The sequence below is a fragment of the Triplophysa dalaica genome, chromosome 18 (assembly GCF_015846415.1).
Source record: "Triplophysa dalaica isolate WHDGS20190420 chromosome 18, ASM1584641v1, whole genome shotgun sequence".
Lineage (NCBI taxonomy): Eukaryota > Metazoa > Chordata > Actinopteri > Cypriniformes > Nemacheilidae > Triplophysa > Triplophysa dalaica.
This window is the reverse complement of record NC_079559.1, coordinates 5392566-5408399: the sequence shown is the minus strand read 5'-3', so window position 1 is coordinate 5408399 and position 15834 is coordinate 5392566. Positions and strand designations below refer to the sequence as shown.

At 38.4% G+C, this 15834-nt stretch overlaps 1 long non-coding RNA gene across 1 annotated transcript; it reads right to left on the bottom strand.

The window, feature by feature from the left end:
* Positions 1 to 231: 231 nt before the first annotated feature.
* LOC130407248 (uncharacterized) lies at positions 232 to 11471 on the bottom strand. Its single transcript, XR_008904596.1, has 3 exons — positions 11311 to 11471; positions 586 to 732; positions 232 to 517 (listed from the first exon to the last, which is right to left on the bottom strand). It is a non-coding gene; the product is annotated as an uncharacterized LOC130407248 (long non-coding RNA).
* Between the last annotated feature and the right edge of the window lie 4363 nt (positions 11472 to 15834).

The window sequence follows — 15834 nt, the reverse complement described above, 5'->3', positions numbered from 1 at the left end:
ATTATACAACATATAACAAGCTCAAGTCAAGATAAAGTTTTGCCATGGGACTATATGTACCAGTGGGACTGCAAGAAGTAGGATTTTTATTATTAATTTATTTATTATAACTAATTTAAATGTTTTTTAATGAAGAAATTTACTTTTTACACAAATTGTTTTCACAAGCATGTTTAAAATTAGTATGGCCAGTCATGTGATTGTTATTTGGCATACTGTGACAGACTTACATTATACTTTTAATTGAATGATATTAATTTATGAGGCTATTTTATTCTATTAAAGAAATAGTCATGTGATCCACCATAATAATGTTCATACTACCCCTCCAAGGACGCACCCAAAACAAGTGGACAATTTTGCGGATATATCGTTTCGTCGATTCCAGCAGCTGTCATCTCCTTCACTCCATTACCCAGGCTTCCCTGTGCAACCGAATTGCCGCCATCCACCATTTACCCATACATTTGCAAGAAAGCCTCATTCATCACGTGCAGCGTGTCGAGTGGAGGCGGCCCTGGACACAGCAGAAAAACACGAGACATAAGAAATGTCTTTGCACCGTGCAGACTGGGAAGAAATTACCATTTCAATATCATTTGCCATGTCTGTTCCTCTCCAGAAATCCTGTATGAGCAAGAAGAGACTGAAGTGGTCTCAGAGAGTCGCTCGGAAATGTCAACCCGGCTCTCCGGTTCTCCGTCAACCTCATTGGGGTTCCTTCAGGAGGAACTGTGGGAAAAGAGCCAAAATGAGTATTTAATATTCACACACAGATAGAGAGACGTTTTGGGTATAAAATGAATAGAACTTTGATGTGGCATTAAGCATTTGCTGAAAAATACATAGATATATAAATAAGAACACATGGCATCTATTTTTATCTCTGTTTCTGGCTTCTCCTCTACGCACAGTTCATCTTTACAGAGAGAATGAAAAGAAAAAGTCCCTTTACTTGAGTTGCATTCGCCTTTCAGGAACGTGTTGGGCCAGCTGGTGAGTTTTTGATGTGTTTCGCTTTAATACCGACTCTTACTGCACTCCTGGATGAGATTCTCTCCTTTTCTTTCTCTCTGTCTCTCTCTCTCTCTGTCTATCTCGCTCTCTATCCATCTTTCTCTCTTCCTCAACACCCAACAAAATCCTTCTGGGTCCCAATTAAGACTCAAAGCTGCTGTTCTCTGTATGATAACAACACCAAGCGCTGACAACATGCTACCTGTCAACGAGAGCATCAACACTCGCCATCTGTTCCTGGACAAATTGTCTTCATTACACACAAACGCCCCAATACAACATGTACTATACATGCACACGTATATACTGTATATAAAACACAAGAAAAGTCTATATGCAAAACCATAAGAAGTGCCCTTGAGAAGTATCAAATATGATCAAATCTCATATACTCCTATTTACAACTCTAACCCTAACCACACACACATATATATACACATAGATACATACTGTACATGCATACAGTTCATACATACATACATAACCTATATGCATATATGTACTCATACATGTATATAGCCTTATGAAAAGGAACCAATGTGCCGAAATCTATTAAACTTAATGTTATACATATACATACGTAACATTTATGCATATATGTACACATACATGTATATAGCCTTATGAAAAGGAGCCAATGTGCAGAAATCAAATAAACTTAAAGTTATACATATACATACATAACATATATAATATATGTACACATTCATGTATATAGCCTTGTAAATAGTAGCCAATGTGCAGAAGTCTATTAAACTGAATGTTGTACAGATACAAATACATTTCCATATACATACGTGACATAAACGCCTATTTAGACATACATGAATATACCCCTGAAATAGGAGCCAATGTGCAGAAATCTATTAAATTTAATGTTAACCTGTCTCTTATATTCATTTTCATTATGTATGTTTATTCTTACATTTTTATTCCACAGAATTATATATTTTGAATAATGATTTATAGAAAAACACCCTTGATGTGGCTTCACGATTGTTAATACAACAACTAATTAAAATACAGCCTGCTGTTGTAGGCAACCACGTTTCCATTCACACCCCTGTAACTCATAATGGTTTTGTCAGTCGGAGCAAATTATCCTGAGGAGGTGATAGATTTTCTTCTCTAATTAAAACAGATTTTTTTTCTCTCACCGGTCTATTAATCAGAGGATAAAACTGCTTTGTCAGGAAATATGAAGACAGAGTTCTTCGCAAATAGGAACATTCACCTAGAAAGCATGGCCGAATATCTTCTTTTGCTAAGGATTACAGAGTAAATTAGTTTCATAATACTCACAGAGTTCTTTTCCCAGTTCTCGAGTCTAAAGGAGAAAAAGTGCCAAATGCTTCATGGTTACAAATCCAAGAGTACAACAACACATTGTTTACACAAGTAAACCAGAAATTAGCCGGATATGGTGAGCAAAATGTGTGACGTGACGTTTATTGTCCCTGTCAGCGTTGTCATCCAGGTTCATCTTTTTAACTTTATGTTGTTTAGCTTTGGGCGGTTTGAGAGGATAACACAGTTTAACTTCACCTTTACTAACTCTGTCACACCACTCCAGATTCTCATTAGGTTTATCTTAAGAGCATCCAACACAGGAAACAGTGTGTGTGTAACAAAATGCACACACACACTCGGGAAAAGGCCCACAGGCATCTCTTCTCCCTCGGCACTGACATAGTGCTACAGGAGTGCTAAATATAAACAGTGTGGGCAGCTTACCACGTGGCGGCTTGTGCGACCATCTGAGGTGCATTATGGGTCTGATGGGTTGATGACAGGATCTCTGCTATCAGGCTGCGAGGGCCCACACTGTTTAAACGCACAAACAGCGAGAGTCAAACACGGCGAGTGGATGAGAGTGCTGCGGACAACCTCACACTGAGAAAGTTAATGAGAACAGCCCCCAGCAGATGTGAGTTCAATCTCTCCATCATTTTTTCTCAAGCACTCGGTCAGCACTGTTTAACCACGTATATCTGCTCTTCGTTGAGTCCGTACTAAAATACGCCTACCTGGAGAATGTCAAAAGGAGAATGTCAGACCAGTTCAGGGGGCATTGGAGTGAAATGGTGAAAGACGCCCTAAAACGCTAATCCTGCCTTTATTTTGTATTGGTCTGTGTCTTGGAGGTAAACATGTTTTCAGCATTTTCTAATCACAATATCATGATAGCAAGCGGTTGTCATTCACAGAGTAACAGTGTAAACAAAATGGAATAGAATAAGTATGAAAAGTATAATCATCTGAAACCTGACTAAATAAGCTTTCTATTGATGTATGGTTTGTTAGGATAGGAAATATTTTGAGAGATAAAACTGTTTGAAAATCTGCCAAAAAAATCAAAATTTTGAGAAAATCACCTTTAAAGTTGTTAATCGGAGGTTCTGTAGCAGGCTGTTTGCTGAGAAAAAACAGGTTTGTTTTAACACTCTCTATTGGCTAACTGCTGTTATGACATTGTGGAGAGTAGATGAACCCAAAAGCAGAAATGATCAGCTTTACATAGTAACCAAACTTGAGTGGGTAATTTCCAAAGACCAGGCGGTAGTAAGTGAAGTTTGTAGGCGTGTTTCCGGGCATGTTTCCTTAATGGATCATGATATTTACTTAATATCTAATATTTTAGATATTAAGGTTTTTGGCATTAAAGAAAAATCTATCGTTTTGACTCATACAGGCCCGGTTTCACAGACAGGGGTTAGTGTAAACCAGGACTAACCATTAGTTAAATTATTGTATTTAAGTAGCTTTTTAAAAAATGTTTATGGAAAAAATAGATATTTCAGGGCACGTTTTTTGTATTTTGTATTTTATTTGTACACATGTATTTAGGCATAGCCTACCTCTAAAACACTTCTATGAGCGTTCTTTGAAGTCCCCCTTGCAAATGTCTCTTGGTCAATCTGCTTGTTTTATTATACAACTCGGGTCCAATATAAAAAGGCAAAACTAACGCTTCTGTTATAAGTGTGAAGTAATATATCTGGTCTGACGATATTCGACCCGGTGTAATTTCCCTCGCCATGGTAAGAAAAAAAATTTGATCTCTAACAAAGATTAACGTTTGCACATGCAGTAGCAGATCTCCGTTACATTTCGATCGATCCGCATGTTTTTAACTGATAAAGTGAAGTTGACATTGTTACTGTTTATTGCTAAAAGTTTATGAATACACGTGCACTGAGAGTGGCACCGACCAATCACAACAGCCTGAGAAGCGGAAGCTTGCTGATATGGTATGGGTGGGACATCTTCACACACTCTAAGCAGGGAACCAATCACGACAGACCTGGTCAGCTTTACCAATCAGAGCGTTTCAGAAGGAGCGACTTTATATAGAATATCAAATCGTTTTGTTAGAAGAGGGACAGCGGGGAATAATAGACTTGAAATATGTGAAACATATTTTATATTGATTTTAAATATAATGTAAATATTTTTTTAAATTAGAAACATGAACATCCATTGTTAAAAACCTAAAAAACATAATCAAAGCCTCAAAAACAGCTAAAGAATGGCTCCTTTATTGGGTTAAAAGCACTGTAAGCAGTGAGGTAGCTCATTTGATTTTGAAACAGAGCTTATAGGTCTGAAAAGCAGGCACAATCTGAAATCGGCAACTTGGAACCGATAGCCCTTTTCATAAGAAGAGTGTTGCAAGTCGATGACAATTTATGAGTCACTTCAGTTTCTTCTATGATTTTATTGTCACTTAATGCCATTACCCGCCGTTCCATGAGACAGAGTATATGTTTGTACCAGTCATCCTGTCAGAGAGATGGCTGCTGTCTTTATGCTGAATGTATGCAAGCTGCCAACATTAAAAGCATTTTAAACGTGTTTTATAAGAATCAAAAAGTATTTCAGACTTTTTCTTTGTGATGTGTATAATATGTGTGGCCTGTGGAAATAAAAACTGTATTTTAAGTATTTTTCATAAACATTTTTCTCTAAAACGGGTTTGAAAATATTCTGTTGAAATTCAAGATTATAGTTTATTGACTTGTTTAGGCTTTACAGCACTGACGTATTAAAGCCAACAATTGAATAAGGGAAAAATACAAAGTACAGTAAATAGGTTGTTATTATACATTATACACTAAATACAGAGCAGCTTTAATTTTGTTGAAACAGACCCCCATATAAGCACATTATAACACTACAGGGGTCCTTGCCATTTCCATTATTTCAAATTCTTGGTTTATTAAAAGTTTTGTCTAGTTTCTATTTCCCAACACTGAAGTCTGAACACAATTTAAACTCATCACGGCCCTCAAAGAAACTACCTGCAGACCAGTTATAACTCAGTGAGAGACAAAGCATTTCCATATTAATGATTAAAACACTCTTTTCTTGCCTCAGTCTGATTTGGACGGTGTTATATGCAATCTCAGAGCACTGCCGCAAGCATTTCTATTGCCTGTGTCCCATCAGCGGTCGTGGTGCAGAGATGAATGGACTGAAAGTATCCGTCTGTATAATATCGTCTCTACGCCCCATCTCTCCGCCTATAATCTCTGGCCCACAGGCCAGGTGAAGACCGTCCTGCACACAAGCACCATGTCATACATTATGCATTACTGCACAGCTAATGTGTTCAAACATTGTCCGCTAGCTGTCCTTGTTATTGGAGACCTCCTCACTTGAGTAATGAGAATCTTCGTGCCCAATGTCCCGTACAGCAGACGATGACTACTTTCAGAAAAGAGAGAGGGAACGTGTGTAAGAGAGAGTGAGCACATGCCAGGCTCGACCGTATGGTCTCTCCTTTATTCTCAATGCTTTCAGTAAAACAAAGGACATCTTAACTTTTGTCCTCCTTGAATTGTATTGCCCTAGTGTCTGGAATTAGAAACTTAACTCATCTGCAGGACACATATTTTGAAGATTATTTGACATAAATTGTCAAACATTCTCAACATTTCTCAAAATATCTTCTTTTGTGTTCCACTGATAAAAGAATCAAACATGAAAGAGCTTTTTTATTTGTAGTAAAACCATGATTCATTTTCATATGACTATGTAAACCGCAAACAAAATACAGCTGCAAGCCGTGGTCAGGTGGTTTGTTAAGCCAATCCAAATGCTTTGAGGTGCTGCCTGTCAATCTTTGCATTTGCACAGGATTCCATATGAAAGCAAAGCAATTTATAACGCAATTGGGTATTTTATCAGTTTATGTCATACCAGGGAATCAATCCGATGACTTTGGCTTTCTTGCTCTACAAACTATCAAAATCGTATTTGACTGACATTATAAATAGACTTTAGGGGAGAAATGAATGTCATTATGGTAGAATATTGGTCCCTTTAAATCTAATTATACGATTACAGTGAATAAATTCTTGAATTGGAAGGACATCTGGTTATGTCATCTTTAATTGATTTCTGTCAACCTTACAGAACGCAGAGGATGAAATTACAGATACTGCCATAAGGTCAAAGGTTCAAACAATTACTTGAAGGAAATTATGACAGTGACTGGTCCAGAATACCAGGCAGACAGATATATTTGACTAATATTGACTGACAACTTTGACCAGCAGCCTGTTTGGAGTGTCAGACTCTCCCAAGCTGAAGTACCATCTCCAAACAGCCATAATCTAAGTCGTTTCTCATTACCAATCAAACACCCATCTGCAGGCAATACTGTCAAATGGACAGGCACAGCAAAACAAGAATAGAAATTCACAGAGGGTAAAAATGTGTGTATTTGCTGACTATTTGGTATTAAAAAAAGATTGGTGGTCCTGATGAATATCTCCTGCCTTGGGGCCGAATATATCAAAGTCATTAGCTTTTCAAGTTGCTGTAACGTTGGTGCAGTTGTAGTTTACATTTCTTCCGTGTGCTTGCGGAAGCTTTGAAACGATCCTGTTTAGAAGTGGACACGTAAAATTACTCGCAGCAGAAACATTAACGGCGTCGGAGACATTACGAACAAAAAGACGACACATCAACAATAACCAAGATTCATTAGTGTCTATCAGCTTTGCTTAAAATATAGCATGACATGAATAATGAGCTAATCATCTTAATAATCCATTAAACATCCTTTCAGCATCTGTTGATGATTTTCTATTGCACGCTACCAAAAAAATGTAAATAATGAATGCTGAATAATACAAGTAAACTATTAGAAAATGTATAAATTAGCCACGCTGTGTCAAGTGATTTGACTCTAAAACAGCAATTAAGGAAAATACTTCTGCAGAAAATCATATCCATATGATAAACTGTCACAAGGGCAAAAATAACAAAAAGGGAAGTGTTTAAAATAAAACATCACGTAAAGTAGCTGTTTTCTATAGTCACCTCTTTATTTATTCCTCAACGTGAACGGAAAGAATCCAGACTGAATTTTGTTTTAGTTTGCTGTGTTTACAATGTTTCCTGCAAATAAATATTTGGCTTTTGTTGAAAGGATAATTCACCCAAAAATGAAAATCCTGTATCATTTATTCACCCTCTTCTCATTTCAAGACAAACGATATAATAAAGAATGTTGGTAACCGAACAACCACGGCATCCATTGACTCGCATTGGTTTTGTGTCCATACAGTAGAAGTAAATGGGTGTCGCCGCTGTTAGCTAACCAACTTTCTTCAAAATATCTTCTTTTGTGTTCTTTTGTGAAATGACGTAATGAAGTGGGTGAGTAATCAATGACAGAATTTTCATTTTTGGGTGAACTACCCCTTTAACATTTCTAATAGCCTGTATGGCCTAAATAAAGTCAACAAAACAGAAAACCTATTTCAAAGTTATTACCTTTTGCTTAAAAATGTTAAGAATTTTGTAAGAATAGCTTGTACCAGGAATGCGAGTAAAGCAACATTTCCAAATAACAGTTCATTGAACAGTGGGGACAGAGACTGATATGCAACCATGCACCTGTAATAATTCACCGGCTAGTAAATGCAGGACCCTCGGTCTCCTATCCCAGGAGCCTATCTTTACAGCCGTGTCATAAAAGCACGGGTACATATCATTGCAGAGGGATAAAATACTTTGTAGATGGCTGTAAAAGGCAGGAGAATGTCCTGAGGTTTCCCCCTCCTGTTCACCGTGTTTTTAATTAAAGGAAATGTACCGCAGAACACTTCCACAGGCTCACATACACCCACATCATTCCCGCACGTCTATTGCAGGGCTCTACGGCTGCGGTAAATGTCTGCATGTAGCCTGAAAGGGGGGAAATGGGAGGATACGGTACAGCCAGAAATGAAAAGTAGAAACGCCATTTATTCCCCCCTCCCCTTCTCCCGTCTCTCCAATCTTTGCGATCTGTCATCTGCTGGCATTTACAGTGCATTTCATTCAGTCGTTCCTTAAGGACAATTGGTTTTCTCCCCTGATTCCATTAACATGAAGGCAACGAGAAATGAGAGGGGCAAGTGAAACCTTATATTCACCAACCCACCGCTACACGTACACAACACACTGAGCGCGAGCGACACACGTGACGCGAAATCCCATATTGCACGTTCGATGGCAGTATGAGCGAGTTCTTGAAAAATAAATTACTTTTTGAATCTGATCTTTTGCATTGCGCTGCATATGAACAGGCTGAAGAGATGATGGCATAGAAGGTCATGCTCAGTACCATTTAAACTTAACATCGCAACCACAGGTAGAGACATTTCAATGCACCAATCACATTCCAAGTTACTTTACACCGGATGACTTAAATCTCAAACCTGCAAAGGTTATGGCCGTTATATGCAATGTACAAGTTGTTCAGTGATTTTCAGGTAGGCTGACTTTAATCTTCATTCTACAGGTATTCAACTCGAGAGAGGTGAGACACTCATAGGGGTGTGTTTTAAATCATAATCATTATGTACTACATTTAAACATTTCTAATGCTTTAAGTATTTAACCTCAAGTACCTCTTTTATGAAATGAAATATTTAAATTGCTAAAATAAGTACTAACAATCAGGCAAATTAGCTTCGAAAAGGTGAATTTGGAATTTAAAAGGCGAGTAGCTTCAGGAAAATCTGTCAGTAATTTTCAGGGCACAATCTGTGAGGTTTGTCTAATACAACTCATGGTGTCTTTTGGTATCTAAATCATGGTTAGTTAATCTTTAACTAAGTTGTCTTAAACTTGAAGAACCCCACTGAAAACAGCTTAAACCGGTCCAAACTGCATTGCTGGTCTCATCAGACCGGTCTGCTGGATGGTGTCAGACGGATTTTGGGCATTTTTCAGATGTTCAGATTTGGAGACAAGATTGCTGACCGGCTAAACAAGCTGTGCACTATCTTGGCAAGGTTTTTGACTTTGAAATCCTTGACTCACCACACTAGAGACTAAAATATCACATTTTTGGCTGCAAAAGAAATGCTGGGGAAAGATTTCCAGACTTAAAAGATGAAAAGGTTGCAGCTGAGAACAAGAAACAAAGCATAGAATACCTTTTGCAGGTGTGCATGTCCCATTCTTAGCCACAGCATGGCTTCTCTTACTGGACATCCCGGCACTCTCACAAAACCCTAATTAAACTATATCTTTAAATGATATACTTGTTTATATTATTATAAACTATGAAAAAAACTAAAACCAGCTAATACAGGAAACATGTTAAGGCTGGTTTAAAGGTCCCGTGTGTAATTTTGAGGAGGATCTATTGACAAAAATGAAAAGTTATATATATTACAATGTCTACAGAGGTGTATCAAGACCTTACATAATGAAGCGTTATGTTTTTATTACCTTAGAATGAGCTATTTCTATCTACATACACTGTGCGTCCCCCATGGAATTCGCCATGATGTTTCTACAGTTGACCTTAACAGACAAACTTCAGAGTGCATTTCGTTAATACGTTAGCACTTTCAACAAAGAAGCAAAAAACGTTACGACATCGTGTCAGCCACCGTAGTGCTTCAAGAGTGAGGGATGGAGTGAGCCATTGGTTACAATTCGCAACCTCACCACTAGATGTCGCTAAATTATTTGTGATATTTTAATCCTAGGTATAGTGACAGTACCTGTGTTTTGTCAAAGCACTGTCCTATACTGAGCAACAAACTGTTGCCATGGTAACCTTCTTAGGCTAGCCTTTCTCCTGAAGCTATCCTGATTAATTTAAAATCTAACTTTTATGGTTACTAAATCGTTGTTTTGCAAACACTGTTGAATGCAAGTATATTATATTATATTCTACTGTATAGTGTATACTATGTGTGCATTATAGACAAATAAGCCACATATGTCCTATTTAGAAATAAATTGAAGATTGATCTCTCATATGCTATTTTAAATTATAAATTAAAATATAAATAATATAAAATAATACATAATTAACTGTTTGTTTTCTACATATTTGCTGTTAAACCATAAGACACACGGTACGGTTTATTTGTCAACTTCCCATATATATACACACATGGGCGCGCACACAAACGTACGCACTGTATATCAAGCACGAACAGTTTTTAATGGGCTTGAAATGGTCTAATAGATTTTGTGTCAGAGTTATTCTGTGCTTTAGGAGTCTTCCGCACTAAAACTTTGAATCCAGGGAGCCGTGGATCACAGCCCTTGGTTGGAGGTAATTATTCAGTAAAACTGAGGTGTTAGAAGAGTCTTAAACACAGCAGCTCTCCTTCGTTCAGCCTCACTGCATAGACAAATAACAGCCACCATATGCCTGATCAGGTGCCTGGCATTATCGTCAGTTCTAGAAAGAAAAGGCCTGGTGGGAAAAAACGTAAAAGCGATACGGCTCTTTATTTCAGAGGGAGAAAAAAATATAGTGACAAATAAATTGCTAACCATTGTAATTGCCTTTCTCTGCTTCGGCTCTGGTGTGCAGTGGAGAAATTTCAATATACTGGAACATCTTAATACAAAATTTATCAGCGAGCTTCACTCACAGGACCGCAGTAATAATCCCCGTTCCTGCAGAGGGTTGGAGTAAAGCCACTTTATTCAAGGTTTTTCTAGTTTGATGCTAAATCCTGCACATGATTACATAAAGACTCTTTATAGTTGGACTTGTTCTGACAAATTAGGTCTTTGAGCACCGTGCCCTACCGGAATTACAGATTTATTTCCTTCTTGTGAATACTGATAAGTGGGTCTCACTACAAGTTTAGGAAAAACTCACACACTAGAGAAGGAAAGGAAGACGTAAATGTGAGAAGAAATGAGAATGAGAGAGATAGCGAGAGAATGGGAGGCAGAGTGAGAAAAACGGCAGACGTGGGAAAGAGTGAAAGATGCTCTTCTAAACTCAGAGATCTCAGCATATGAAGAAATTCTCACCTCGTTCATAATCTCAGCATGAGATGATTTTTCCTTTAGAGACTTGGAGAGATTACAGATGGTAAACACTGCAATTCCTTCCACTTCGTGTTCTTTTCCTTCTCTGAGTGACGGTAAGAATCTCACTCAAACGTTTCTCTGGTGCAGAAGAAGCATGCCAAAAATAAAACTTATGCAATGACTTTATTTAGAGCTGACAGAATAATATACGTAATGATCACGATCACGTTTTGCGATTATTAATACTGTAGATGTATAATACCAGGACAGCACCATCTGTTTACATCTCCACCTCACCTAAGAAGGCACATGCACATCCCAGACGTATGCGACTTGCATGTTGCGTTTGCTCATGGGCACACATTTCTGAAATATTTTTGAGCCAATTACCCAAATTGGACGTCCCATGTGACTAATTACTATGTAGCCGTGGGAAAATGGCAGCAGGACGAAGCTGATTGGTTTACTGGATTACAAATGGACAAAATCAGAGCTGGTGAGAAATAAAATAAAAACAGGCATTGGAAAAAATCTCTGCTACAATATGAAGTTTTTACAATTCACGTTACTTGAATTTTTTTTTTTTATAACATATTTTCTGAATGCTTGGCAACTTAAATTTTAAGTCCCCATGAAATTAAACTGTAAGTTTGGGGGGTTTAAGTATATTAGCTTTCAGAACATCTATACACTAGTTTGTTCACAAAAGCACCTATATAGAATATATATGCATTCAAAACTTACAGTCTCTCACTTCTACCAATATGGAGCCACGGTTTTAAAGACATCATTTTGCATTTTATCTTCTCATCAGATTCCAGGCTGTAATATAATTTAAACACTATTAGTAGTTGTGAAATGGGACACAGACATTTTTGTCGGAAATTAAAGGGACAATTCACCCCCCCCCCAAAAAATTCACTTTTGAGTTGTTATGAATCGGTATACATTTCTTTGTTCTGATGAACACAGAGAAAGGTGTTTGGAGGAATGCTTGGTTTGGGAAAATTACATTGATAGTAAAAAGTGCCCAAGAACTGTTTGCTGTCCTACGTTCAAAATATCTTCTTTTGTGTTCAACAGAACAAAGAATGTTTCCTACTATGGTAGTCAATGGTGGCCAGAACTATTTGGTTACAAGCATTTTTCCAAATAACTTTCTCTCTGTTCATTGGACATTTATACAGATTCGGAACAACTTGAGAGTGAATAAAAGAAGGCAGAATTTTCTTATTTCCAAATCTTGACCTTTTGTTTTTAACACGTTTAAGACTCTGCATGTGCTGAAATGCTTTGCCAAAACAAACATATTCCATTTTTCTCATAACTTACCACATTAGTTCCGGCAGCCCATCTTTTTATCAAGATGAAAATGCTATCTGTGGTTTGCCATTTTTTGACCCGGCTATAATGATGTCATTTATTCACAGGCGTCAGGATAACAATACCAGCGGTGACCTCTCCATTATTAGGCAATTTCCTTTCATAAAAAGCAGAAAAAACAACAGGAAAGAGTGTGAAAATAAGCATTGGACGCAAAGCGATCCATCATCTCTTACTCTTAAATCATCTATCTTTGTGATTGTGGTCAGTGGCATGTCCAATGAGCATTGAACAAACCTCATAGACCAGCCCAAGGTCTATTGACACATCCTCTGTGGATTTGATTGAGTGTGTTGAAAAACCAGTCTAGCAATATGAACGCATTGATTTCCTGCCATATTAAAAAGGATTAAAGTAGCCATAAATGCAACTGGAAAAAGAATTAATGGACCATACTTGTGTGCTAAACTTTAATGCCTGTTATTTTTTCCCTTTATTCCGTCACATAAATCACATTTCAGCCGTGATGATAGATGGCTGTCAGCGGAGGGCGACCCGTCTTATTTATCTCAGAGGTCTGGTTTCAACAAGAAACCTCAACTATCAATAGGAGAGGGGCTCAAGGATCCGGTTGGATGGAACTAGAGCTGGACATCCGTCTTTAAACATCCTGCAGCAATGGATAAAAGAGGTCAAGTACTCTGCGTCTACGCCAGCTATCTTTTGGCCCTTGCTGTCGTGTGAGTAACTCTGACAACGTTTTGCTGCTCCAACTGCAACTAAAGCCGCTCTTAAATGCGACATCTCACTCGGATGACTTCGAAATAGTGTTCCTGGTAGTTTAAGTGACTCTTTAAATTGAGCCATTTCAGTGCTCCATTTTGAGAGAGCGCTCTTAAGGATTTAATGCACCAGTATCGTCCTGAAGATCCGCTTCACATGAAACTGCGGCAAAGGGGATTGTCAGGGTTTCAGGACACACGGCGAGAGCAGTCAACAGCCTCTGATGGGCTGCGGCGTCTAATGCGCCGTGAGAATTCTCTTGGAGTTTAAAAGGACTACAGTCTCGACTCTGGCCCGCTCCTCTCCTCACGCTGACATTCAAAGACAGCTAAACTTCTTCTGTTGTGACTACGGAACATGATTGGCTCTGACATTTCCTGCGATTGCATCTAAGCGATAAAACGCGTCGCTCTATAGCAACCAGAAGAACAACATGTATAAAATTTACTACACCAAACTCAGAAAGGTGAAGATTCAGTAAATCTATTCAGCTAGAAGGAAATGGTAGGCGAGAGACCGAGCGAGACAAAAAGCAGGAAAATGAGTGAGAGAGGCTCCTGCCAGACCCCAAGCGCTCCCTGAAGCTATGCTGTATATTTCATACTGTTATGAGACACACTGAATGGTATTGTTTAATTCAATCCCGGCCGCTCCCGCTCCTGTCAGCTCTCTTACACAGCAACCACACACAGCGCTGCGCAAAGATACACACACAACTCACAGAAACATGTGCAGATGTACACATAAACATACACACAGATAAACACACAACTCACAGAACCACATTCAGATACACACAAAAACACAAAGAAATACACACTCAAACCCACACACAAAATTATACTCAAACAGAACCACATGCAGAATTGCAGATGTAAAGAATCACACAGAATATAGGCTAGAAACACATAGAAACACACAATACACAGAAACACATGCAGCTACACAAACAAAGCACACTCATACAAGAAAACACACAAACACTCATACAGACTCTTGTGTGTAGATGCACACAAAACCCCACACAGTCTCACAGAGAGAACCATGTGGAGATACACACATATACAGACGGACACACACAGAAAGATGCACAGCCTCAAACACACAAAACACTGTGTGTACAGACTCACACACAGGTATATGCACAAACACTCACAGACACACGCAGAAGCACACAAAGAGAAAGATAGATACAGCCTCTCACAAAACCACTAGTACTTCCAGACAAATACATTTACCCAGTGCTCCAATTGAAGGGGGACTGGGGGGATCCGGGACCCCCATAAGGCATTAGGGAACCCCCTCAGATATTTGTATTTGAGTAAAAACTATAATGACAAATATGATTAAATTCATGCAATGGATACAGTAAATTTTGTGAATTAATTATTTACAATAATTTATATTAAGTTTGCTTATGGGCTAGTTGTCATGTCTCCTTAAATTTGAAACGCCCCGCCCCACGTCTAAAGAACGCTAAACGCAGGACAGTGAAAGAAGCCTGTTCTTCTTTGTTAGCCTGTTTTTAATATAATATTATACAGTTATGCATGTGATAATCAAATATATTGTATATTTTGTATCAATTGTAAATTGCGAGACTAACCTTCACCAAAAAAAGTCTTATGAGGGGGACCCCCCATAAGACTTGGTTCAATTCGAGCACTGCACTTTCCTACAATACGCACGCATAAATATCCATAGAATCACACATAAATACACACACAGATGCACGCACAAACACAGAAATATATAACTCACAATTAACCAGACACACTCTACAGATAATGATAACGAAATTGTATAACAGCACACTGGCTCACACAACCATAACATACAATTACAGACTTGCAAAACTCCACCCAGTGACACAGAAATCCACAAAACACCAAACACAACCATATACATTGAACTACAAATGCACAGCACACCACACACAGTATAACATTGAATAAAATGACATGCACATACACACAAAAAACAGCACACTGATACACACAGCTATGCACATGCAAAAATGCACACAACCAAATTCAGCAACAAGACACACATGCACACACGGAGACCACACATACTGTATACAAAACAGCACATATGATACACACACTAACTGCAGCTATGCCTACCACTACACAAAGACATTAAAAGAACACCAAAAGTTACACACACAGCATTACACACATTTTTAAAACAGGGCCCCATGGCTGCCACACACACCTCACAGCCTCACTCAATCCCACACAGCACATCTCTTAATCCTCACCGCCAAGGAGATTAAGCCGTACAGACGGAGAGCTAATGCAGACCAACACATGAGGATTCACCTGGGCACACCTACTGCAGTTTTTAAATTATGAACAAGAAGACCTCACATACCAATGTGATGTGAAGCAACACGATCTCTACCTCAGGTACGAG